The sequence below is a fragment of the Pseudophryne corroboree genome, chromosome 2, assembly GCF_028390025.1.
Source record: "Pseudophryne corroboree isolate aPseCor3 chromosome 2, aPseCor3.hap2, whole genome shotgun sequence".
Taxonomy (NCBI): domain Eukaryota; kingdom Metazoa; phylum Chordata; class Amphibia; order Anura; family Myobatrachidae; genus Pseudophryne; species Pseudophryne corroboree.
Genome location: NC_086445.1, coordinates 455,099,206 through 455,127,204, shown reverse-complemented (window position 1 = coordinate 455,127,204; position 27,999 = coordinate 455,099,206). Strand labels below are relative to the sequence as shown.

Below are 27,999 nucleotides of genomic sequence, written 5' to 3'. Positions count from 1 at the left end.
ACGTTTCCAGGCTCGTCCATACTCCCTGGAAGTTTCTTCCTTGTGTGACTGCTCCCCAGCCTCTCAGGCTGGCGTCCGTGGTCACCAGGATCCTGCGTGGAATCTGCCGAATGGAATTGCTTCGTAAGAAGCCACCATTTTTCCCAGGACTCTTGTGCATTGATGTACAGACACCTTTCCTGGTTTTAGGAGGTTCCTGACAAGCTCGGATAACTCCTTGGCTTTTTCCTCCGGGAGAAAAACCTTTTTCTGAACCGTGTCCAGAATCATCCCTAGGAACAGCAGACGAGTTGTCGGCATTAACTGGGATTTTGGAATATTCAGAATCCACCCGTGCTGTTTTAGCACTTCTTGCGACAGTGCTAATCCCATCTCTAGCTGTTCTCTGGACCTTGCCCTTATTAGGAGATCGTCCAAGTATGGGATAATTAATATGCCTTTTCTTCGAAGAAGAATCATCATCTCGGCCATTACCTTTGTAAAGACCCGAGGTGCCGTGGACAATCCGAACGGCAGCGTCTTAAACTGATAGTGACAGTTTTGTACAACGAACCTGAGGTACCCCTGGTGTGAGGGGTAAATTGGAACGTGGAGATACGCATCCTTGATGTCCAAGGATACCATAAAGTCCCCCTCTTCCAGGTTCGCTATCACTGCTCTGAGTGACTCCATCTTGAACTTGAACTTCTTTATGTACAGGTTCAAGGACTTCAGATTTAGAATAGGCCTTACCGAGCCATCCGGCTTCGGTACCACAAATAGAGTGGAATAATACCCCTTCCCTTGTTGTAGAAGAGGTACCTTGACTATCACCTGCTGAGAGTACAGCTTGTGAATGGCTTCCAAAACCGTCTCCCTTTCGGAGGGGGACGTTGGTAAAGCAGACTTCAGGAAACGGCGAGGTGGATCTGTCTCTAATTCCAACCTGTACCCCTGAGATATTATCTGCAGGATCCAGGGATCTACCTGCGAGTGAGCCCACTGCGCGCTGTAATTTTTGAGACGACCACCCACCGTCCCCGAGTCCGCTTGAGAAGCCCCAGCGTCATGCTGAGGCTTTTGTAGAAGCCGGGGAAGGCTTCTGTTCCTGGGAAGGAGCTGCCTGTTGCTGTCTCTTCCCTCGACATCTGCCTCGTGGCAGATATGAATAGCCCTTTGCTCTCTTATTTTTAAAGGAACGAAAGGGCTGCGGTTGAAAAGTCGGTGCCTTTTTCTGTTGGGGAGTGACTTGAGGTAGAAAGGTGGATTTCCCGGCTGTAGCCGTGGCCACCAAATCTGATAGACCGACTCCAAATAACTCCTCCCCTTTATACGGCAAAACTTCCATATGTCGTTTTGAATCCGCATCGCCTGTCCACTGTCGCGTCCATAAAGCTCTTCTGGCCGAAATGGACATAGCACTTACCCGTGATGCCAGTGTGCAGATATCCCTCTGTGCATCACGCATATAAAGAAATGCATCCTTTATTTGTTCTAACGACAGTAACATATTGTCCCTGTCCAGGGTATCAATATTTTCAATCAGGGACTCTGACCAAACTACCCCAGCACTGCACATCCAGGCAGTCGCTATAGCTGGTCGTAGTATAACACCTGCATGTGTGTATATACTTTTTTGGATATTTTCCATCCTCCTATCTGATGGATCTTTAAGTGCGGCCGTCTCAGGAGAGGGTAACGCCACTTGTTTAGATAAGCGTGTTAGCGCCTTGTCCACCCTAGGAGGTGTTTCCCAGCGCTCCCTAACCTCTGGCGGGAAAGGGTATAATGCCAATAATTTCTTTGAAATTATCAGCTTTTTATCAGGGGCAACCCACGCTTCATTACACACGTCATTTAATTCTTCTGATTCAGGAAAAACTATAGGTAGTTTTTTCACACCCCACATAATACCCTGTTTAGTGGTACCTGTAGTATCAGCTAAATGTAACGCCTCCTTCATTGCCAAAATCATATAACGTGTGGCCCTACTGGAAAATACGGTTGATTCGTCACCGTCACCACTGGAGTCAGTGCCTGTGTCTGGGTCTGTGTCGACCGACTGAGGCAAAGGGCGTTTCACAGCCCTTGACGGTGTTTGAGTCGCCTGGACAGGCACTAATTGATTGTCCGGCCGTCTCATGTCGTCAAACGACTGCTTTAGCGTGTTGACACTATCCCGTAGTTCCATAAATAAAGGCATCCATTCTGGTGTCGACTCCCTAGGGGGTGACATCCTCATATTTGGCAATTGCTCCGCCTCCACACCAATATCGTCCTCATACATGTCGACACACACGTACCGACACACAGCAGACACACAGGGAATGCTCCTAACGAAGACAGGACCCACTAGCCCTTTGGGGAGACAGAGGGAGAGTTTGCCAGCACACACCAAAAGCGCTATATATAACAGGGATAGCCTTATAATAAGTGCTCCCTTATAGCTGCTTTATATATATCAAAATATCGCCATAAATTTGCCCCCCCTCTCTGTTTTACCCTGTTTCTGTAGTGCAGTGCAGGGGAGAGACCTGGGAGCCGTCCTGACCAGCGGAGCTGTGAGAGGAAATGGCGCCGTGTGCTGAGGAGATAGGCCCCGCCCCTTTTCCGGCGGGCTCGTCTCCCGCTATTTAGTGAATCCAGGCAGGGGTTAAATATCTCCATATAGCCTCTGGGGGCTATATGTGAGGTATTTTTAGCCTTTATATAGGTTACTTTTGCCTCCCAGGGCGCCCCCCCCCAGCGCCCTGCACCCTCAGTGACTGCGTGTGAAGTGTGCTGAGAGGAAAATGGCGCACAGCTGCAGTGCTGTGCGCTACCTTTAGAAGACTGCAGGAGTCTTCAGCCGCCGATTCTGGACCTCTTCTGACTTCAGCATCTGCAAGGGGGCCGGCGGCGCGGCTCCGGTGACCATCCAGGCTGTACCTGTGATCGTCCCTCTGGAGCTGATGTCCAGTAGCCAAGAAGCCAATCCATCCTGCACGCAGGTGAGTTCACTTCTTCTCCCCTCAGTCCCTCGTTGCAGTGATCCTGTTGCCAGCAGGACTCACTGTAAAATAAAAAACCTAAGCTAAACTTTTTCTAAGCAGCTCTTTAGGAGAGCCACCTAGATTGCACCCTTCTCGGCCGGGCACAAAAATCTAACTGGAGTCTGGAGGAGGGTCATAGGGGGAGGAGCCAGTGCACACCACCTGATCTGGAAAAGCTTTACTTTTTGTGCCCTGTCTCCTGCGGAGCCGCTATTCCCCATGGTCCTTTCAGGAACCCCAGCATCCACTAGGACGATAGAGAAATAAGAATTTACTCACCGGTAATTCTATTTCTCGTAGTCCGTAGTGGATGCTGGGCGCCCATCCCAAGTGCGGATTGTCTGCAATAATTGTACATAGTTATTGTTACAAAAATCGGGTTATTATTGTTGGGAGCCATCGTTTCAGAGGCTCTTTTCGGTTATCATACTGTTAACTGGGTTCAGATCACAAGTTGTACGGTGTGATTGGTGTGGCTGGTATGAGTCTTACCCGGGATTCAAAATCCTTCCTTATTGTGTACGCTCGTCCGGGCACAGTATCCTAACTGAGGCTTGGAGGAGGGTCATAGGGGGAGGAGCCAGTACACACCACCTAGTGGTCAAACTTTTAATTTTGTGCCCTGTCTCCTGGTCTCCTGCGGAGCCGCTATTCCCCATGGTCCTGACGGAGTCCCCAGCATCCACTACGGACTACGAGAAATAGAATTACCGGTGAGTAAATTCTTATTATTGTGCATGAGAGTTCATTCCAGAGTGGGAGTAGTCTAAAAAGTCCTGTAACCGTGAACGGGTGCAGGTAATGAAATAATGAGTGTGGATGAGAGACGTTGATCAAGTGCTGATCAGAAAGGTCGAACTGGGAGATATTTTAGGATAAGCGAAGAGAGATGTATATTGGTGTACTTTAATTAACAGCCTTATGTATAAGTAAAAGTATTTTATACTGAATTCAGTAGAATACAGGTAACCAATGGAGTGATTGAGTAAAGCAGTAGACAATGATCGTTTAGCGAAGAAGATCAGCATCGCAGCTGAATTCAAAATGGATTGTAATAGGGAGAATCTGTTTGGGGAGGACCAGTAATTTAGACATGGATTGTTCAGGAATATACATTACAAGTACATCTCTGAATAAGGCCTTAAGCTATTACTCCAGGCATCCATTTATTGGGAGTCATGGTTGTTTTCCAGGGTCCTCCGTAAATTAGTTGCTTGCTATGCTGTGGGAAACCGCAGGTTATTATTCCACTATGCCAAGGGTAGTAGTTTATGTCAGGTGGCGAAAAGTCAGATACAGACCAAAGGTTGGGGTTTGCAGTTTGGGTTCAAAATCAAAATACTGTTCCAAGGCCAAGGGAAGGCAGTACAGATGCATAAATGGATAACAACGCTAAATGCTAAGGTCACACACAAGAAAACATGGTGAAAACTTTATTGGTCAGTTGACAATAATAAAGCCACATAGTAAAGAAGCTCAGATAACTGTAGATACAAAACTTATTTCTCAGACACCAGGCAAATCAGAGTGGATTGAATAGAGACTTGATTAATGGCATGGGCATGCACCGGAACAAACACATGTATTTCATGTGGTTTACATTACTAGGAGCACCGATAAAGCAAGAACCCACCGGAGCAGGCAAACAGTAGAGCAGTGCACTGGGAATGTGCAAAAAAAAAAAAAAAAGCAAAAAAAAAAATGCAACAGTACACTCTAAATTCAGTAAACTTGATATATTGTGTATAGACAGTAAGGGACTACAGAACGTTCAAATTTCAAAGGGTTAGTAGCAGGAATGTTACACTGAGATCAAACACCTCTGGGTACAGGCAGACAGGCACTGCAACAGCAGACAACCTTATATTTTAAAAAAGGTGGAAAATTGGACCTACAGTATTATTTTTCTCTTTTACATCTTTTTTTTTTGCAGCAGCTTTGTGAATTTGACAACCAACAAAATCAATTTTAATAATTTCACTTTGAGTTACTCAAGCCCATTGTTTTATTACATAGCAAAAAGAATTACAGTCCTTTGCTGAAGTTTCAGGCAGTTTGCCAATAACTACTTTACAGCAATAAAACACATACAAATTAAGGCATCTCATGTGGAAAATTCATTCAACAGTCTCAAAAGCCAAATGAATGGTAATTGCTCTGAACACAATGCGGTGGCAATGAAATCAGATTGAATCATGCTTTTAAATATACAGCTACATTTTGAAGTGCCAAGATAATTGTGAATTATGCAAATAAACAAGACTGTTCAATAGCATTGCTGCTGTAAGGTAGCAAAAGGGACATTTGTGTAAAGCTGAAGGTGAGCTCTTATTTTACTATTGCTGTTTTACCACCTAGGTACAACTATACGTCTTCATCTGATGATATCAGTATATAAAGCAGGGATGGGGAACCTTCGGTCCTCCAGCTGTTGTTGAACTACACATACCAGCATGCCTTGCTACAGTTTTGCTATTCGGCCATGCTAAAACTGTTGCAGGGCATGCTGGGATGTGTAATTCAACATCAGCTGGAGAGCCGAAGGTTCCCCATCCCTGATATAAAGTATCCTAAATAATCAATGCAACAACCTGATCCAATGTACCACCTACAGTAAGTAATTACTAAACCCAGATTTGCAAACATTTAAAAATGATGGAGGGAAAGAGAACCAACTCTAGGTCAAGGTACTTTGGGGTAGATTTATCAAAACTTGGAGACAGGTAAAGAGGAGAGAGATAAACCACCAACCAATCAGCTCCTAACTCTATTTTGTTAAACACAGCCTGTAACATAACAGGAGATGAGTGGTTGGCACTTTATCCATACTTGCCTATCCTCCCGGATCAACGGGGAGGCTCCAGAAAATCCGGTGACGCTCCACACTCCCGAAAAAGGTAGGAAAGTCTCCCTGATCCGGCCTTTTGCATTTACGCAATGCCAAATACTGGCCAACTCAATTACTATTCTGTTGATGCACATTACTGAAGCTGGTACAAATTTCACATCAACATACAAAAATAAGAATTTACTTACCGATAATTCTATTTCTCGGAGTCCGTAGTGGATGCTGGGGTTCCTGAAAGGACCATGGGGAATAGCGGCTCCGCAGGAGACAGGGCACAAAAGTAAAGCTTTTACAGGTCAGGTGGTGTGTACTGGCTCCTCCCCCTATGACCCTCCTCCAGACTCCAGTTAGGTACTGTGCCCGGACGAGCGTACACAATAAGGGAGGATTTTGAATCCCGGGTAAGACTCATACCAGCCACACCAATCACACCGTACAACTTGTGATCTAAACCCAGTTAACAGTATGATAACAGAGGAGCCTCTGAAAGATGGCTTCCTAAACAATAACCCGAATTAGTTAACAATAACTATGTACAAGTATTGCAGATAATCCGCACTTGGGATGGGCGCCCAGCATCCACTACGGACTCCGAGAAATAGAATTATCGGTAAGTAAATTCTTATTTTCTCTATCGTCCTAGTGGATGCTGGGGTTCCTGAAAGGACCATGGGGATTATACCAAAGCTCCCAAACGGGCGGGAGAGTGCGGATGACTCTGCAGCACCGAATGAGAGAACTCCAGGTCCTCCTTTGCCAGGGTATCAAATTTGTAAAAATTTACAAACGTGTTCTCCCCTGACCACGTAGCTGCTCGGCAGAGTTGTAATGCCGAGACCCCTCGGGCAGCCGCCCAAGATGAGCCCACCTTCCTTGCGGAATGGGCCTTAACAGATTTAGGCTGTGGCAGGCCTGCCACAGAATGTACAAGTTGAATTTTGTTACAAATCCAACGAGCAATCGACTGCTTAGAAGCAGGTGCACCCAACTTGGTGGGTGCATACAGTATAAACAGCGAGTCAGATTTTCTGACTCCAGCCGTCCTTTAAATGTATATTTTTAAGGCTCTGACAACGTCCAACAACTTGGAGTCCTTCAAGTCGTCTGTAGCCGCAGGCACTACAATAGGCTGGTTCAGGTGAAACGCTGATACCACCTTAGGGAGAAAATGCGGACGCGTCCGCAGCTCTGCCCTATGTCGAATGGAAAATTAAATAAGGGCTTTTATAAAACAAAGCCGCCAGTTCAGATACTCTCCCGACCGAAGCCAGGGCCAGTAACATAGTCACTTTCCATGTGAGATATTTCAAATCCACATTCTTTAGTGGTTCAAACCAATTGGATTTGAGGAAATCTAAAACTACATTTAGATCCCACGGTGCCACCTTAGGCACCACAGGAGGCTGTATATGCAGTACTCCTTTGATAAAAATCTGGACCTCAGGGACTGAGGCCAATTCTTTTTGGAAGAATATTGATAGGGCCGAAATTTGAACCTTAATAGATCCCAATTTGAGACCCATAGACAATCCTGATTGCAGGAAATGTAGGAAAACGACCCAGTTGAAATTCCTCCCTCGGAGCACTCCGCTGCTCGCACCACGCAACATATTTTCGCCAAATACGGCGATAATGCTTCGCGGTGACTTCCTTCCTTGCCTTTATCAAGGTAGGAATGACTTCTTCTGGAATGCCTTTTCCTTTTAGGATCTGGCATTCAAACGCCATGCCGTCAAACGCAGCCGCGGTAAGTCTTGAAAAAAAAAACAAGTACCCTGCTGAAGCAGGTCCCTTCTCAGAAGTAGAGGCCACGGATCGTCCGTGACCATCTCTTGAAGTTCCGGGTACCAAGTCCTTCTTGGCCAATCCGGAGCCACTAGTCTTACTCCTCTTTGCCGTATAATCCTCAATACCTTTGGTATGAGAGGCAGAGGAGGAAACACATATACCGACTGGTACACCCAAGGTGTTACCAGCGCGTCCACAGCTATTGCCTGCGGATCTCTTGACCTGGCGCAATACCTGTCCAGTGTTTTGTTGAGGCGAGACGCCATCATGTCCACCATTGGTTTTACCCAACGGTTTAATAGCATGTGGAAAACTTCTGGATGAAGTCCCCACTCTCCCGGGTGAAGGTCGTGTCTGCTGAGGAAGTCTGCTTCCCAGTTGTCCACGCCCGGGATGAATACTGCTGACAGTGCTATCACGTGATTCTCCGCCCAGCGAAGGATCCTGGCAGCTTCTGCCATTGCCCTCCTGCTTCTTGTGCCGCCCTGTCTGTTTACATGGGCGACTGCCGTGATGTTGTCCGACTGGATCAACACCGGTCTTCCTTGAAGCAGAGGTTCCGCCTGGCTTAGAGCATTGTAGATTGCTCTTAGTTCCAGAATGCTTATGTGAAGAGACTTTTTCAGGCTCGACCACACTCCCTAGAAATTTCTTCCCTGTGTGACTGCTCCCCAGCCTCTCAGGCTGGCATCCGTGGTCACCAGGATCCAATCCTGCATGCCGAATCTGCGGCCCTCCAATAGATGAGCCTCCTGCAACCACCACAGAAGGGATACCCTTGTCCTCGGCGACAGGGTTATCCGCAGGTGCATCTGAAGATGCGACCCTGACCATTTGTCCAACAGATCCCTTTGCATGGAATCTGCCGAAAGGGATTGCTTCGTAAGAAGCTACCATTTTTTCCCAGGACTCTTGTGCATTGATGTACAGACACCTTTCCTGGTTTTAGGAGGTTCTTGACCAGGTCAGATAACTCCTTGGCTTTTTCTTCGGGAAGAAAAACCTTTTTCTGAACTGTGTCCAGAATCATCCCCAGGAACAGCAGACGAGTTGTCGGCATTAATTGGGATTTTGGAATATTCAGAATCCATCCGTGCTGCTTTAGCACCTCTTGAGATAGTGCTAAACCCATCTCTAGCTGTTCTCTGGACCTTGCCCTTATTAGGAGATCGTCCAAGCATGGGATAATTAATACGCCTTTTCTTCGAAGAAGAAATATTATCTCGGCCATTACCTTTGTAAAGACCCGAGGTGCCGTGGACAACCCAAACGGCAGCGTCTGAAACTGATAGTGACAGTTTTGTACAACGAACCTGAGGTACCCCTGGTGTGAGGGGTAATTGGTACGTGGAGATACGCATCCTTGATGTCCAAGGATACCATAAAGTCCCCTTCTTCCAGGTTCGCTATCACTGCTCTGAGTGACTTCATCTTGAACTTGAACTTCTTTATGTACAGGTTCAAGGACTTCAGATTTAGAATAGGCCTTACCGAGCCATCCGGCTTCGGTACCACAAAAAGAGTGGAATAATACCCCTTCCCTTGTTGTAGAAGAGGTACCTTGACTATCACCTGCTGAGAATACAGCTTGTGAATGGCTTCCAAAACCGTCTCCCTTTCTGAGGGGGACGTTGGTAAAGCAGACTTCAGGAAACGGCGAGGTGGCTCTGTCTCTAATTTCAACCTGTACCCCTGAGATATTATCTACAGGATCCAGGGATTTACCTGCGAGTGAGCCCACTGCGCGCTGTAATTCTTGAGACGACCGCCTACCGCCCCCGAGTCCGCTTGCGAAGCCCCAGCGTCATGCTGAGGCTTTTGTAGAAGCCGGGGAGGGCTTCTGTTCCTGGGAAGGAGCTGCCTGTTGCTGTCTCTTCCCTCGTCCTCTGCCTCGTGGCAGATATGAATAGCCCTTTGCTCTCTTATTTTTAAAGGAACGAAAGGGCTGCGGTTGAAAAGTCGGTGCCTTTTTCTGTTGGGGAGTGACTTGAGGTAGAAAGGTGGATTTCCCGGCCGTAGCCGTGGCCACCAAATCCGATAGACCGACCCCAAATAACTCCTCTACGCATCGCCTGTCCACTGTCGTGTCCATAAAGCTCTTCTGGCCGAAATGGACATAGCACTTACCCGTGATGCCAGTGTGCAGATATCTCTCTGTGCATCACGCATATAAAGAAATGCATCCTTTATTTGTTCCAACGACAGTAAAATATTGTCCCTGTCCAGGGTATCAATATTTTCGATCAGGGACTCTGACCAAACTACCCCAGCACTGCACATCCAGGCAGTCGCAATAGCTGGTCGTAGTATAACACCTGCATGTGTGTATATACCTTTTTGGATATTTTCCATCCTCCTATCTGATGGATCTTTAAGTGCGGCCGTCTCAGGAGAGGGTAACGCCACTTGTTTTGATAAGCGTGTTAGCGCTTTGTCCACCCTAGGAGGTGTTTCCCAGCGCTCCCTAACCTCTGGCGGGAAAGGGTATAAAGCCAATAACTTCTTTGAAATTAGCAGTTTTTTATCGGGGCACCCCACGCTTCATCACACACGTCATTTAATTCTTCTGATTCGGTAAAAACTACTGGTAGTTTTTTCACACCCCACATAATACCCTGTTTAGTGGTACCTGTAGTATCAGCTAAATGTAACATCTCCTTTATTGCCAAAATCATATAACGTGTGGCCCTACTGGAAAATACGGTTGATTCGTCACCTTCACCACCGGAATCAGTGCCTGTGTCTGGGTCTGTGTCGACCGACTGAGGCAAGGGGCGTTTTACAGCCCCTGACGGTGTTTGAGGCGCCTGGACAGGCACTAATTGAGTGTCCGGCCGCCTCATGTCGGCAAACGACTGCTTAAGCGAGTTGACGCTATCCCGTAATTCCACAAATAAAGGCATCCATTCTGGTGTCGACCCCCTAGAAGGTGACATCCTCATATTTGGCAATTGCTCCGCCTCCACACCAATAACGTCCTCATACATGTCGACACACACGTACCGACACACAGCAGACACACAGGGAATGCTCTATACGAAGACAGGACCCACTAGCCCTTTGGGGAGACAGAGGGAGAGTCTGCCAGCACACACCAAAAAGCGCTATATATGACAGGGATAGCCTTATGATTAAGTGCTCTCTTATAGCTGCTTTTATATTAATATATTGCCATTTATTTTGCCCCCCCTCTCTGTTATACCCTGTTTCTGTAGTGCAGTGCAGGGGAGAGACCTGGGAGCCTTCCTGACCAGCGGAGCTGTGACAGAAAATGGCGCCGTGTGCTGAGGAGATAGGCCCCGCCCCTTTTCCGGCGGGCTCGTCTCCCGCTATTTAGTACATTTAGGCAGGGGTAAATATCTCCATATAGCCTCTGGGGCTATATGTGAGGTATTTTTAGCCTTTTTAAAGGTTTTCATTTGCCTCCCAGGGCGCCCCCCCCCCAGCGCCCTGCACCCTCAGTGACTGCCGTGTGAAGTGTGCTGAGAGGAAAATGGCGCACAGCTGCAGTGCTGTGCGCTACCTTAAGAAGACTGCAGGAGTCTTCAGCCGCCGATTTTGGACCTCTTCTTGCTTCAGCATCTGTGAGGGGGCCGGCGGCGTGGCTCCGGTGACCATCCAGGCTGTACCTGTGATCGTCCCTCTGGAGCTTCATGTCCAGTAGCCAAGAAGCCAATCCATCCTGCACGCAGGTGAGTTCACTTCTTCTCCCCTCTGTCCCTCGTTGCAGTGATCCTGTTGCCAGCAGGAATCACTGTAAAATAAAAAACCTAAGCTAAACTCTCTAAGCAGCTCTTTATGAGAGCCACCTAGAATTGCACCCTTCTCGGCCGGGCACAAAATCTAACTGGAGTCTGGAGGAGGGTCATAGGGGGAGGAGCCAGTACACACCACCTGACCTGTAAAAGCTTTACTTTTGTGCCCTGTCTCCTGCGGAGCCGCTATTCCCCATGGTCCTTTCAGGAACCCCAGCATCCACTTAGGACGATAGAGAAACTATGATATAGTTCACATTTTATAAAATTCTGTCTAGCACAGTATGCAGTATAATCCAAGAAACATCAGCATAACAATCAACAACACATCAGCATTGTAAATAGAGTATGTAGGGTGTGGTATATAATTATACATCTACAGTTATTAGATAGTCAATAGGTCGACACAATATGGTCGACATGCATGAGGTTGACAGGGTCAAAAGGTTGACATGTAAAGGGTAGACAGTACAAAAGGTGAACATGGAAATGGTCGACAAGTTTTTTTGTGTGTCATTTTAGTATGTTTCATCATCTGTGACTCCAATTAGTAGGAACGTAGGCACTCACCACAATTCTTGCAAGGTTAGTATTCCCAATCGTAGTACACGTGGATGGTAAACCAAGCAAGAGTTGAAAAAAAATAAGATTTTACTTACCGATAAATCTATTTCTCGTAGTCCGTAGTGGATGCTGGGGACTCCGTCAGGACCATGGGGATTAGCGGCTCCGCAGGAGACAGGGCACAAAAATAAAGCTTTAGGATCAGGTGGTGTGCACTGGCTCCTCCCCCTATGACCCTCCTCCAAGCCTCAGTTAGGATACTGTGCCCGGACGAGCGTACACAATAAGGAAGGATTTTGAATCCCGGGTAAGACTCATACCAGCCACACCAATCACACCGTACAACTTGTGATCTGAACCCAGTTAACAGTATGACAAACGTAGGAGCCTCTGAACAGACGGCTCACAACAATAACAACCCGATTTTTTTGTAACAATAACTATGTACAAGTATTGCAGACAATCCGCACTTGGGATGGGCGCCCAGCATCCACTACGGACTACGAGAAATAGATTTATCGGTAAGTAAAATCTTATTTTCTCTGACGTCCTAGTGGATGCTGGGGACTCCGTCAGGACCATGGGGATTATACCAAAGCTCCCAAACGGGCGGGAGAGTGCGGATGACTCTGCAGCACCGAATGAGAGAACTCCAGGTCCTCTTTAGCCAGGGTATCAAATTTGTAGAATTTTACAAACGTGTTCTCCCCCGACCACGTAGCTGCTCGGCAGAGTTGCAATGCCGAGACCCCTCGGGCAGCCGCCCAGGATGAGCCCACCTTCCTTGTGGAATGGGCCTTGACAGATTTAGGCTGTGGCAGGCCTGCCACAGAATGTGCAAGTTGAATTGTGCTACAAATCCAACGAGCAATCGTCTGCTTAGAAGCAGGAGCACCCAGCTTGTTGGGTGCATATAGTATAAACAGCGAGTCAGATTTTCTGACTCCAGCCGTCCTTGAAATATATATTCTCAATGCACGGACAACGTCCAGCAACTTGGAATCCTCCAAATCGCTAGTAGCCGCAGGCACCACAATAGGCTGGTTCAGATGAAACGCTGACACCACCTTAGGCAGAAAATGAGGACGCGTCCGCAGTTCTGCCCTGTCCGAATGGAAAATCAGATATGGGCTTTTATACGATAAAGCCGCCAATTCTGATACTCTCCTGGCTGAAGCCAGGGCCAGTAGCATGGTTACTTTCCACGCAAGATATTTCAAATCCACCGATTTGAGTGGCTCAAACCAATGGGATTTGAGAAAATCCAAAACTACATTAAGGTCCCACGGAGCCACAGGGGGCACCACCGGGGGCTGTATATGTAGTACTCCTTTAACAAAAGTCTGGACTTCAGGAACTGAAGCCAATTCTTTCTGGAAGAAAATCGACAGGGCCGAAATTTGAACCTTAATGGACCCCAATTTGAGGCCCATAGACAATCCTGTTTGTAGGAAATGCAGGAATCGACCCAGTTGAAATTCCTCCGTGGGGACCTTCCTGGCCTCACACCACGCAACATATTTTCTCCAAATGCGGTGATAATGTTGTGCAGTCACCTCCTTCCTGGCTTTAACCAGTGTAGGAATGACCTCTTCCGGAATGCCTTTTTCCTTTAGAATTCGGCGTTCAACCGCCACGCCGTCAAACGCAGCCGCGGTAAGTCTTGGAATAGACACGGTCCCTGTTGAATCAGGTCCCGCCTTAGAGGTAGAGGCCACGGATTTTCCGTGAGCATCTCCTGAAGTTCCGGGTACCAAGTTCTTCTTGGCCAATCCGGAGCCACGAGTATCGTTCTTACTCCCCTTTGCCGTATAATTCTCAGTACTTTGGGTATGAGAGGCAGAGGAGGAAACACATACACTGACTGGAACACCCACGGTGTTACCAGAGCGTCCACAGCTATTGCCTGAGGGTCTCTTGACCTGGCGCAATACCTGTCCAGTTTTTTGTTGAGGCGAGACGCCATCATATCCACCTTTTGGTTTTTCCCAACGGTTCACAATCATGTGGAAGACTTCTGGATGAAGTCCCCACTCTCCCGGGTGTAGATCGTGTCTGCTGAGGAAGTCTGCTTCCCAGTTGTCCACTCCCGGAATGAACACTGCTGACAGTGCTATCACATGATCTTCCGCCCAGCGAAGAATCCTTGCAGCTTCTGTCATTGCTCTCCTGCTTCTTGTGCCGCCCTGTCTGTTTACGTGGGCGACTGCCGTGATGTTGTCCGACTGGATCAACACCGGCTGACCCTGAAGCAGGGGTTTTGCCAGACTTAGAGCATTGTAAATCGCTCTTAGCTCCAGTATATTTATGTGAAGAGACATCTCCAGGCTTGACCATACTCCCTGGAAGTTTCTTCCCTGTGTGACCGCTCCCCAGCCTCTCAGACTGGCATCCGTGGTCACCAGGACCCAGTCCTGTATGCCGAATCTGCGGCCTTCTAACAGATGAGCACTCTGCAACCACCACAGAAGAGACACCCTTGTCCGTGGTGATAAGGTTATCCGCTGATGCATCTGCAGATGCGATCCGGACCATTTGTCCAGCAGATCCCACTGAAAAGTTCGTGCGTGGAATCTGCCGAATGGGATTGCTTCGTAAGAAGCCACCATCTTTCCCAGGACTCTTGTGCATTGATGCACAGACACTTTTCCTGGTTTTAGGAGGTTCCTGACAAGTTCGGATAACTCCTTGGCTTTCTCCTCCGGAAGAAACACCTTTTTCTGAACCGTGTCCAGAATCATTCCCAGGAACAGCAGACGTGTTGTCGGGGTCAACTGAGATTTTGGAAAATTCAGAATCCACCCGTGTTGTTGCAGCACTACTTGGGTTAGTGCTACTCCGTCCTCCAGCTGTTCTCTGGATCTTGCCCTTATCAGGAGATCGTCCAAGTAAGGGATAATTAATACGCCTCTTCTTCGCAGAAGAATCATCATTTCGGCCATTACCTTGGTAAAGACCCGAGGTGCCGTGGACAATCCAAACGGCAGCGTCTGAAACTGATAATGACAGTTTTGCACCACGAACCTGAGGTACCCTTGATGTGAAAGGCAAATTGGGACATGCAGGTAAGCATCTTTTATTTCCAGGGACACCATAAAGTCCCCTTCTTCCAGATTCGCTATCACTGCTCTGAGTGATTCCATCTTGAAACTGAATTTTTGTATGTACAGGTTCAAAGATTTCAGATTTAGAATAGGTCTTACCGAGCCGTCCGGCTTCGGTACCACAAATAGCGTGGAGTAATACCCCTTTCCCTGTTGTAGGAGGGGTACCTTGACTATCACCTGCTGAGAAAACAGCTTGTGAATGGCTTCCAATACCGTCGCCCTGTCTGAGGGAGACGTTGGCAAAGCAGACTTTAGGAACCGGCGAGGGGGAGACTTCTCGAATTCCAACCTGTAACCCTGAGATACTACCTGCAGGATCCAGGGGTCCACCTGTGAGCAAGCCCACTGCGCGCTGAAATTCTTGAGTCGACCCCCCACCGTTCCTGAGTCCGCTTGTAAAGCCCCAGCGTCATGCTGAGGGCTTTGCAGAACCCGCGGAGGGCTTCTGTTCCTGGGAAGGAGCTGCTTGCTGCCCTCTCTTACCCTTTCCTCTGCCTCGGGGCAGATATGACTGTCCTTTTGCCCGCTTGTTCTTATAGGACCGAAAGGACTGCGGCTGAAAAGACGGTGTCTTTTTCTGTTGGGAGGGGGTCTGAGGTAAAAAGGTGGATTTCCCGGCCGTTGCCGTGGCCACCAGATCCGATAGACCGACGCCAAATAATTCCTCCCCTTTATACGGCAATACTTCCATATGCCGTTTGGAATCCGCATAACCTGACCACTGTCGTGTCCATAAACTTCTTCTGGCAGATATGGACATCGCACTTACTCTCGATGCCAGAGTGCAAATATCCCTCTGAGCATCTCGCATATAAAGAAAAGCATCCTTTAATTGCTCTAAAGTCTGTAAAATACTGTCCCTATCCAGGGTATCAATATTTTCAGTCAGGGAATCCGACCAGACCACCCCAGCACTGCACATCCAGGCTGAGGCGATGGCTGGTCGCAGTATAACACCAGTATGTGTGTATATACTTTTTAGGGTAGTTTCCAGCCTCCTATCAGCTGGATCCTTGAGGGCGGCCGTATCAGGAGACGGTAACGCCACTTGTTTTGATAAGCGTGTGAGCGCCTTATCCACCTTAGGGGGTGTTTCCCAGCGCGCCCTAACCTCTGGCGGGAAAGGGTATAATGCCAACAACTTTTTTGAAATTAGCCCTTTTCTATCTGGGTTAACCCACGCTTCATCACATACATCATTCAATTCCTCTGATTCAGGAAAAACTACAGGTAGTTTTTTCACCCCCCACATAATACCCCTTTTTGTGGTACTTGTAGTATCAGAGATATGCAAAGCCTCCTTCATTGCCGTGATCATATAACGTGTGGCCCTACTGGAAAATACGTTTGTTTCTTCACCGTCGACACTAGATTCAGTGTCCGTGTCTGGGTCTGTATCGACCGACTGAGGTAAAGGGCGTTTTACAGCCCCTGACGGTGTCTGAGACGACTGGGCAGGTACTAACTGGTTTGACGGCCGTCTCATGTCGTCAACTGATTTTTGTAATGTGCTGACATTATCACGTAATTCCATAAACAAAGCCATCCATTCCGGTGTCGACTCCCTAGGGGGTGACATCACCATTACCGGCAATTGCTCTGCCTCCACACCAACATCGTCCTCATACATGTCGACACACACGTACCGACACACAGCAGACACACAGGGAATGCTCTATTGAAGACAGGACCCCACTAGCCCTTTGGGGAGACAGAGGGAGAGTTTGCCAGCACACACCCAAGCGCTATAATATATATGGGAACAACCCTATATAAGTGTTGTATCCTTATAGCAGCTTAAATATAGTAATATCGCCAAAAAAAGTGCCCCCCCTCTCTGTTTTACCCTGTTTCTGTAGTGCAGTGCAGGGGAGAGTCCTGGGAGCCTTCCTCACAGCGGAGCTGAGCAGGAAAATGGCGCTGTGTGCTGAGGAGAATAAGCCCCGCCCCCTATTTCGGCGGGCTCTTCTCCGGAGTTTGTGAGATATGGCAGGGGTTAAATACATCCATATAGCCTCAAGGGCTATATGTGATGTATTTTTAGCCATAAAAAGGTATTATACATTGCTGCCCAGGGCGCCCCCCCAGCGCCCTGCACCCTCCGTGACCGCTGTGTGAAGTGTGCTGACAACAATGGCGCACAGCTGCAGTGCTGTGCGCTACCTCAGGAAGACTGAAAAGTCTTCTGCCGCCTGCTTCTGGACCTCTTCCATCTTCGGCATCTGCAAGGGGGGTCGGCGGCGCGGCTCCGGGACGAACCCCAGGGTGAGACCTGTGTTCCGACTCCCTCTGGAGCTAATGGTGTCCAGTAGCCTAAGAAGCCAATCCATCCTGCACGCAGGTGAGTTCACTTCTCTCCCCTAAGTCCCTCGATGCAGTGAGCCTGTTGCCAGCAGGACTCACTGAAAATAAAAAACCTAAAAACTTTTTCTAAGCAGCTCTTTAGGAGAGCCACCTAGATTGCACCCTGCTCGGACGGGCACAAAAACCTAACTGAGGCTTGGAGGAGGGTCATAGGGGGAGGAGCCAGTGCACACCACCTGATCCTAAAGCTTTATTTTTGTGCCCTGTCTCCTGCGGAGCCGCTAATCCCCATGGTCCTGACGGAGTCCCCAGCATCCACTAGGACGTCAGAGAAATGTGAATAACCCCAAAAATCTTGTGTCGACCATATGTTTGTCAACCACTGCCATGTTGTCATGTTGAACTTGTCATCCTTTTGCAATGTCTACCTTTAGCCTGTTGACCGTTTGACCCTATTAACCTAATGCCTTGTGACCATAGTGTGTCGACCTATTACTGATAATAGGAGTGGACTCATTGAACCTATACACTATGAACTGAGAAAGTATTGATGCTGTTCTCTACAGTCAGCATGTTCCTCGGCTGGACCCTCCCGTCTCACCTCAGTCTCTAACAAGCCATGACGCCATTGACAATATTAAATAAACCCAGCTCGGAATGATTAACAACTCCCAGCCAGGCCAGGTGAGTCAGGGATAGCAATTCAGTCACCTGCCTTAGCTTGCCAGGCTGGGGAGTGTGTCTGCTCCCTGCATGTAAACCCCATATTTGGCCCTCATTCCGAGTTGTTCGCTCGCAAGCTGCTTTTAGCAGCTTTGCACACGCTAAGCCGCCGCCTACTGGGAGTGAATCTTAGCTCATCAAAATTGCGAACGAAAGATTTGCAATATTGCGAAAAGACTTCTCTGTGCAGTTTCTGAGTAGCTCGAGACTTACTCTGCCAGTGCGATCAGTTCAGTGCTTGTCGTTCCTGGTTTGACGTCACAAACACACCCAGCGTTCGCCCAGACACTCCTTTGTTTCTCCAGCCACTCCCGCGTTTTTCCCAGAAACGGTAGCGTTTTTTCACACACTCCCATAAAATGGCCAGTTTCCGCCCAGAAACACCCACTTCCTGTCAATCACATTACGATCACCAGAACGAAGAAAAAACCTCGTAATGCCGTGAGTAAAATTCCTAACTGCATAGCAAATTTACTTGGCGCAGTCGCAGTGCGAACATTGCGCATGCGCAATAAGCGGAAAATCGCTGCGATGCGAAGAAATTTACCGAGCGAACAACTCGGAATGACCACCATTGCTTTGACGTTTGCTAACCTGAATGCCCTGCCCTGCAGGCCATAACTGCTCCTTCCCCAGACTCAATGCTGTAATCACTCCAGACCAAGAAGAAATAAAAATACCCAATCATTTCTGAAGCCAACCCTGTCTGTGTACATCTATTGGCTCAAACATTCAATGTATTTCGTTTCAGATCTAGCACAAGAAGCGTGGATGATCGTATAATAAAATAAACCTTACCAAATTACACAGAATAAATCCCACTCTCTCAATCTTCACATAATGGAAAAACAAGATTTTTTTTATGCCCAGACATATTCACAAGCGTCTAATACGTATCTTTAGTAAGTGCTGCGAGTTTATATTCACCTTCCTGACACAGCTTTAAATTAAACATGCCGCCCCGTGTCTGCTGTGCCTATTATTGAATCTAAAACCAATGTAATGCTCACCCAGGCATGCATCACTCAGAATGGATAAGTACAAATGGGTTTATATCTCTGGAGAGATCCTAACAGCCTCTGAAACAATGTGTACAAGAAATGGATTACAGAAGGTATCGCTTCATGTGTATCTTGCAAATACAATTTGTAGGACACCACAAAACACATTGTGCAAGAAATCAGAATATAACATTGGAACAAAGGGCAACAAGAATATCCTTTGTCTTAAACATAAGAAATAATGCTAAAGATAAAGGTTATATACTATACTATGTTTTGTGTTCAGCCAGTCACTTATTTATAGCATCTTCTCTGTTATATGAGATACAATTATTTCATAATACAAAGAGTTAAAAAAAAAAAATCCTGCTATAACAAAAATATTTAATAGTATGATATAGTTATGTACCGTATATACTCGAGTATAAGTCGACCCGAATATAAGCCGAGGCACCTAATTTTACCACAAAAACCTTGGAAAACTTATTGACTCGAGTATAAGCCTAGGGTGTGAAATGCAGCTCTAGCCGTACACAGCCCTCATAGTGCCAGATATGCCCTCATACTGCCAGATATGCCCCCACAGTGCCAGATGTGCCAGATATGCCCTCATGCTGCCAGATATGCCCCACAGTGCCAGATATGCCTCATGCTGCCAGATATGCCCCACAATGCCAGATATGCCCTCATGCTGCCAGATATGCCCCACAGTGCCAGATATGCCTCATGCTGCCAGATATGCCCCACAATGCCAGATATGCCCTCATGCTTCCAGATATTCCCCACAATGCCAGATATGCCCCACAGTGCCAGATGTGCCAGATATGCCCTCATGCTGTCTGATATGCCCCACAATGCCAGATGTGCCAGATATGCCCCACAGTGCCAGATGTGCCAGATATGCCCTCATGCTGTCTGATATGCCCCACAATGCCAGATGTGCCAGATATGCCCCACAGTGCCAGATGTGCCAGATATGCCCTCATGCTGCCAGATATGCCCCACAGTGCCAGATATGCCCTCATGGTGCCAGATATGCCCCACAGTGCCAGATGTGCCAGATATGCCCTCATGCTGCCAGATATGCCCCACAGTGCCAGTTACCGTACTTACCCTCCGACGCTCCCGCGCTGTCTTCTGAAGGAGGGACACGGAGGGCACAGCGCGCGGCTCTCCTGTGTCCCGCCTGCGTCTCCGGCGGCAGCGGCGTGTGTGTGTTAAAGGAAGTGCCGGTTCGTGCACTTCCTTTAACACACACACGCCGCTGCCGCCGGAGACGCAGGAGGGACACAGGAGAGCCGCGCGCTGTGCTCTCCGTGTCCCTCCTAAATATTGACTCGAGTATAAGCCGAAGGGGCTTTTTCAGCACAAAAAAAAGTGCTGAAAAAGTCGGCTTATACTCCAGTATATGCGGTATGTGTTTTGTATTGTATATTGTACATATATGAAATGCACTGGGTTGAGTACAGTGAGGGGCCCATGGAACAAACAGTTATTATTGACCGCACAAAGATAGATAAGTTTAAGCCAGCTTAATTATTGTATAAGTGATATTGCTTGTCTTCTATTTTTTATTTTTGCTGCTTTTTCTTTGAGTGTAACAGGGAGTTAGACCTTGCAAACAATATGGGAGGGGCTGTGATTGAGGACCTCACTCAGTGCATGTCATGCAAGATGTATGCACACCTGGAGCTACCGGCCCAGTGTGAATACATCTGCACGAGGTGTGTGCGAACGGTTGCCCTGGAAGCCCAGGTAACTGATCTAGAGCAAACCGTTACGCGACTGAGGGAGATTCACAATCTCGAGCGTAGTTTAGACAGAACGGTGGAGGAGTTGCGGGAGGGGTCACTGGTAGAAGAGGATGATGATCAGGTAGCCAGTTGGGTCACAGTTAGAAGGAAGAAAAAGAGGGGGAGGCACGACATCTCCGAACTATCAAACCCGAACAAATTTGCCCGATTGGACGAGGAATCGGAGGATGATAGTGAAGAAATGACGGTGCCGGAGGAGACTGCTCCCTCTAGCATCCAGAGGTGCGGTCCCTCTGGCGCGGTTGGGATAAAAGATAGAGAGGTACCTAGTCAGATGGTGGTGGTAGGGGATTCTATCATCAGGAAGGCAGATAGGGCAATCTGCTACCGGGACCGTGATCGCCGTACAGTCTGTTGTCTCCCGGGTGCTCGGGTACGGCACATCGCGGACCGGGTAGATAGATTGGGAGGGGCTGGCAAAGACCCGGCGGTCTTGGTGCACGTTGGCACCAATGACAAAGTTAGCGGAAGGTGGGATGTCCTTAAGAAAGACTATAGGGACTTAGGAAAGAAACTGAAGGCAAGGACATCTAAGGTAATATTCTCGGAATTATTACCCGTGCCACGCGCTAGTCCAGGGAGGCAGAGGGAGATTAGGGAGGTAAATGTGTGGCTTAGGGATTGGTGCAGGAAAGAGGGGTTTGTGTTCCTGGAACACTGGGCGGACTTCTCAGTCAGGCGCCATCTCTTTTGTCGTGACGGATTGCACCTGACTGAGGAGGGGGCAGCGGTGCTGGGGGGAAGGATGGTTAGAAGGTTGGAGGAGATTTTAAACTAGGAGCCTGGGGGGAGGGTTTAGCTAGAAACTACGGGTCATGCAGTGAGAATAGTGGGGATGGCGGTAGTAAACGAAATGGGGGAGAAGTTGGGGGGAGGGTAAGAGCAGGCAGTAAGGTTACTAACATGGGTACTAAAAGGGATTTTACCAAAGCACTAACCAATGATGATTACAGGTCATCCTTGCCACATAAGGTGAAAGATGTCCCTAACGCAAGGGAAAATACTTATCTAAGTTGTATGTATGTAAACGCCAGAAGCATTACTGGTAAAAAGGGTGAACTAGAAATACTTGCAGCAAGCAAACAGTATGATATTATAGGCATTACTGAAACTTGGTGGGATGAATCTCATGATTGGACAGTCAATCTAGAGGGCTATACACTGTTTAGGAGAGACAGACTAAATAAAAAGGGTGGAGGGGTGTGTCTGTACGTAAAGCCGTTTTTAAAACCTAATATATGGGAAGATATTCAGGAGGGAACTGTAGACACTGTTGAGACATTATGGGTAGAAATTGCATGCGGGGAAAAAGGAACAAAAAAGTTAGTATTGGGTGTATGCTATAGGCTGCCTGGTATCAACGCATCTGATGATGAATTGTTACTAAAGCAAATTGAAAAAGCAGCAGGAGTAGGAGACATAGTAGTGATGGGAGACTTTAACTATCCAGAGATAAACTGGAAAAACGATTCATGTGATACTGCTAGGGGCAGTATGTTTTTAAACACACTAAATGATAACTACCTAGTCCAACTAATTGAGGAACCAACTAGGTACAATGCAATCTTAGACCTGGTATTAACAAACAATCAGGATTTGGTATCGGGTATTATAGTAGGGGAACCCATAGGAAACAGCGACCACAATATGGTCACATTCAATATCAGTTTCTACAAACAGCCCTATACTGGCTCAACTAGGACTTTAAACTTTAGCAAAGCAAATTTTGAAAAGATGAGGGTATTTTTCAGGGATATTGAATGGGAAGGTTTGTTTTTAGGAAAAAATACTACGGAGAAATGGGAGGTACTAAAATTCCTGCTAGCTAAAAATACACTCAAATATATTCCCATGAGTAGCAAAAAAGGGAATAAAAATCATAAACCGATGTGGCTTAACAAAAAGATTAAGGAACTTATGGGCAAGAAAAGGCGAGCATTTAAAAAATACAAATCTGACGGGGAAGCAGAGTCATTTCAGCACTATAAGGATGTAACAAAAATTGCAAAAAGGAAATAAGAGCGGCTAAAGTAGAAACTGAAAAACTAGTAGCAAAGGAAAGCAAAGCGAATCCCAAAAAATTCTTTAAATACATTAATAGCAAGAGATTAAAAAAGGAGAGTATAGGCCCTTTGAAAGACAAGTTGGGAGTCTTAAGCAAAAATGATAATGACATAGCGGACACACTAAATGAGTTTTTTTCAACAGTATTCACTAGAGAGGACCCAATTCAGGGACTGACACACAATCTCAATAATGACAATATCACACTGATAGGTACTTATTTAAGCGAGGAAGTAGTCTGTGACCGATTAAAACATTTAAAGATTAATAAATCACCAGGGCCCGATGGTATTCATCCAAGGGTTCTAATGGAGCTTCACTCTGAACTGGCAAAACCGCTATCTTTGATCTTTGAGGATTCAGTTATATCAGGTATGGTTCCCAAAGACTGGCGTATAGCGGAAGTAGTGCCTATATTCAAAAAGGAAAGTAAAGCTGAACCAGGTAATTATAGACCAGTTAGTCTTACATCTATAGTGGGGAAAGTATTGGAAGGTATTCTAAGAGATAGTATTCAGAAGTTCCTTGAAACCAATAAGGTCATTAAAAGAAATCAACATGGGTTTATGAAGGACAGAACCTGTCAAACCAACTTACTTGGCTTTTATGAAACAGTAAGCGCAAACCTAGATCAGGGTAAAGACGTGGGTGTAATCTTTTTAGACTTTGCCAAAGCGTTCGATACTGTACCACACATGAGACTTATATACAAGCTACAAGAATCAGGGCTAGGAAGCACAATATGCACTTGGGTCAAAAACTGGTTAGATAATAGGAAGCAGCGCGTTGTGGTTAATGGATCTTTTTCAACTTGGACTGAAGTGCTAAGTGGTGTGCCGCAAGGCTCAGTATTAGGACCGCTATTGTTCAATATTTTCATTAACGACCTAACAGAAGGTCTAGAGAGCATGGTGTCAATTTTTGCAGATGATACCAAATTGTGTAAGGCTATAAATACAGAGGAGGATGCCGAGTCTCTTCAGAACGACTTAGTTAAATTAGAAGCATGGGCAGCCAAATGGAGAATGCGCTTCAACACAGACAAGTGTAAGGTAATGCACTGTGGTAACAAGAACAAAAATTACACCTACCTACTAAATGGAGTAAAATTAGGGGATTCTGTACTGGAAAAGGACTTAGGTGTCCTCATAGATAGCAAGCTAAGCAGTAGTACCCAAAGTAGGACTGCAGCAAAGAAGGCTAATAAGATATTAGCATGCATAAAACGGGGTATTGATGCTAGGGACGAGAGTATTATACTCCCGTTATATAAATCACTAGTGAGGCCACACCTTGAATACTGTGTACAGTTCTGGGCACCTTACTACAAAAAGGATATCCTGGAGCTTGAAAAGGTACAGAGGAGGGCGACCAAACTAATTAAGGGCATGGAGACGATGGAATACAAGGAAAGGCTTGAAAGACTCGGCATGTTTACATTGGAAAAGCGGAGACTAAGAGGGGATATGATCAACATCTACAAATATATAAGGGGACAATACACAGAGCTTGCGCGGGACCTGTTTTTGGTTAGATCAACACAGAGGACTCGTGGACACTCGCTCAGGTTAGAGGAAAGGAGATTCCGCACAATACGGCGTAAAGGCTTTTTCACGGTAAGGACAATACGTGTTTGGAATTCCCTGCCCGAGGGAGTTGTAATGGCGGAATCTGTCAACACCTTTAAGAATGGGTTAGATAAATTCCTATTGGATAAGGATATCCAGGGGTATGGTGCATAGTCATGCATTATATTTACTATAAATAGGGATAAAATGCAATGGCTGACAGCAGCATCAGTCAGAAATTTTAGTCAAATCATCATGCATAGGACACCACAAATAGGTTGAACTCGATGGACAATTGTCTTTTTTCAACCTCAGATACTATGTTACTATGTTACATAGGGTCTGACTAAGAGATGGACGCATTAGCACAGACTCTGCATCTTTGTACGTAGCAGCTGTGCTACAATATGCTAATACCGCATGAGACATCTTGTGTAAAGACTTGCTTCTGTGTGACGACATTGGCCATCTGAGTAACCCCACCTGACTCCAAGGACGCAGCAACTGGCCTCGGCAGGCACAGAAAATTGTCACCCCTTCCCTGCCCCCAAACGGCCGCAGCGTGTCAATCAGACTGAGGCCTAGAGGCACTGTGAGCTATCTCACAGACAGAAATCTGCACATGTACAGTACAGATCCCATGCATGCACAGATCTCAGAACATCAGCGACGTACGCAAGCCATCAGTTGTGCGTACATCTCTAAATTAAGCCCATAATGCATATTTACATGTAAAATCTAAAAAAAGCACCTAACATTTTCTTGATATATATTTGGAGTTCAGAATAGTGTGTGGTAAATAGCCTTATAAGTCCCTGACCCCTATTTGGTAAAGGAAGTCACTACTACTTACAGCTTTGGAGCTGATATATGAAGACAGTTACTGTGAGACTATTTCTATTCCTTTCAAGTGTATAGGATGAACCCTCTTCTTCTGTAAACTGCTGATGCACATTAGACATCCAGAGTATGAGTTCCCAGGTTCGGATAATGGGGGGATATCTTTGGAAGAGGCACCCTCTCTTTCTCTGACGTCCTAGTGGATGCTGGGGACTCCGTAAGGACCATGGGGATATAGCGGCTCCGCAGGAGACAGGGCACAATAATAAAAGCTTTAGGATCAGGTGGTGTGCACTGGCTCCTCCCCCTATGACCCTCCTCCAAGCCTCAGTTAGATTTTTGTGCCCGGCCGAGAAGGGTGCAATCTAGGTGGCTCTCCTGAGCTGCTTAGAATAAAAGTTTAAGTTAGGTTTTTTTCTTTCAGTGAGACCTGCTGGCAACAGGCTCACTGCTACGAGGGACTTAGGGGAGAGAAGTAAACTCACCTGCGTGCAGGATGGATTTGCTTCTTAGGCTACTGGACACCATTAGCTCCAGAGGGAGTCGGAACACAGGTCTCACCCTGGGGTTCGTCCCGGAGCCGTGCCGCCGACCCCCCTTGCAGATGCCGAAGTTGAAGAGGTCCAGAGATCCAGAAACAGGCGGCAGAAGACTTTCAGTCTTCATAAGGTAGCGCACAGCACTGCAGCTGTGCGCCATTGTTGTCAGCACACTTCACCAACAGTCACCAACTGTCACTGAGGGTGCAGGGCGCTGGGGGGGGCGCCCTGGGCAGCAATGTATAATACCTTTTTATGGCTAAAATACATCACATATAGCCCTTGAGGCTATATGGATGTATTTAACCCCTGCCAGATCTCACAAACTCCGGGAGAAGAGCCCGCCGAAAAGGGGACGGGGCCTATTCTCCTCAGCACTCGGCGCCATTTTCCTGCTCAGCTCTGCTGTGAGGAAGGCTCCCAGGCTCTCCCCTGCACTGCACTACAGAAACAGGGTTAAAACAGAGAGGGGGGGCACTTATTTGGCGATATGATTACATATATAAAAATGCTATAAGGGAAAACACTTGTATAAGGGGTTGTCCCTGTATAATTATAGCGTTTTTGGTGTGTGCTGGCAAACTCTCCCTCTGTCTCCCCAAAGGGCTAGTGGGGTCCTGTCCTCTATCAGAGCATTCCCTGTGTGTGTGCTGTGTGTCGGTACGTGTGTGTCGACATGTAGGAGGACGATGTTGGTGAGGAGGCGGAGCAAATTGCCTGTATTGGTGATGTCACTCTCTAGGGAGTCGACACTGGAATGGATGGCTTATTTAGGAATTACGTGATAATGTCAACACGCTGCAAGGTCGGTTGACGACATGAGACGGCCGGCAAACAAATTAGTATCTGTCCAGGCGTCTCAGACACCGTCAGGGGCTTGTAAAAACGCCCATTTACCTCAGTCGGTTGACACAGACACAGACACGGACACTGACTCCAGTGTCGACGGTGAATAAACAAACGTATTTTCCTTTAGGGCCACACGTTTCATGTTAAGGGCAATGAAGGAGGTGTTACATATTTCTGATACTACAAGTACCACAAATAAGGGTATTATGTAGGGTGTGAATAAACTACTTGTAGTTTTTCCTGAATCAGATAAATTAAATGAAGTGTGTGATGATACGTGGGTTTCCTCCGATAGAAAATTATTGGCGGTATACCTTTTCCCGCCAGAAGTTAGGGCGAGTTGGGAAACACACCTTAGGGTGGATAAGGCGCTCACACGCTTATAAAAACAAGGGGCGTTACCGTCTCCAGATACGGCAGCCCTCAAGGAGCCAGCTGATAGGAAGCTGAAAAATATCCTAAAAGTATATACACACATACTGGTGTTATACTACGACCAGCAATCGCCTCAGCCTGGATGTGCAGCGCTGAGGGGGCTTGGTCGGATTTCCTGACTGAAAATATTGATACCCTTGACAGGGACAAGATTTTATTGACTATAGATGCATTTCTATATATGCGAGATGCGCAGAGGGATATTTGCATTCTGGCATCAAGAGTAAATGTGATGTCCATATCTGCCAGACGAAGACACGACAGAGGTCAGGTGATGCAGATTCCAGACGGCACATGGAAGTATTGCCGTATAAAGGGGCGGTCCATCGGACCTGGTGGCCATGGCAACAGCTGAAAAATCCACCTTTTGTTACCCCAAGTCACATCTCAGCAGAAAAGGACAGTCTTTTCAGTCTCAGTCCTTTCGTCCCCATAAGGGCAGGCGGGCAAAAGGGCCAGTCATATCTGCCCAGGGGTAGAGGAAAGGGAAGAAGACTGCAGCAGGCAGCCCATTCCCAGGAACAGAAGCCCTCCACAGCTTCTGCCAAGTCCGCAGCATGACGCTGGGGCAGTACAAGCGGACTCAGGTGCGGTAGGGGGTCATCTCAAGAGTTTCAGCACGCAGGGGGCTCACTCACAAGTGGACTCCTGGATCCTACACGTAGTATCCCAGGTGTACATTGGAAATTCGAGACGTCTCCCCCTCACAAGTTCCTGAAGTCTGCTTTACCAACGTCTCCCTCCGACAGGGAGGCAGGATTGGGAACAATTCACAGGCTGTATTCCCAG

At 47.1% G+C, this 27,999-nt stretch overlaps 1 protein-coding gene across 7 annotated transcripts in view; it reads right to left on the bottom strand.

The window, feature by feature from the left end:
• Positions 1-27,999, bottom strand: part of LOC135027842 (uncharacterized) — a 1,366,020-nt gene that overhangs the window by 273,810 nt on the left and 1,064,211 nt on the right. Inside the window, exon 92 of one of the 7 annotated variants that reach the window (XR_010224289.1) lies at positions 19,111-19,179. The exons of the other annotated variants lie outside the window; for them this stretch is intronic. The gene's annotated coding sequence lies outside the window, so the exon portion shown is untranslated. The remainder of the gene's footprint in view (positions 1-19,110; positions 19,180-27,999) is intronic. 7 annotated transcript variants of the gene reach the window in all.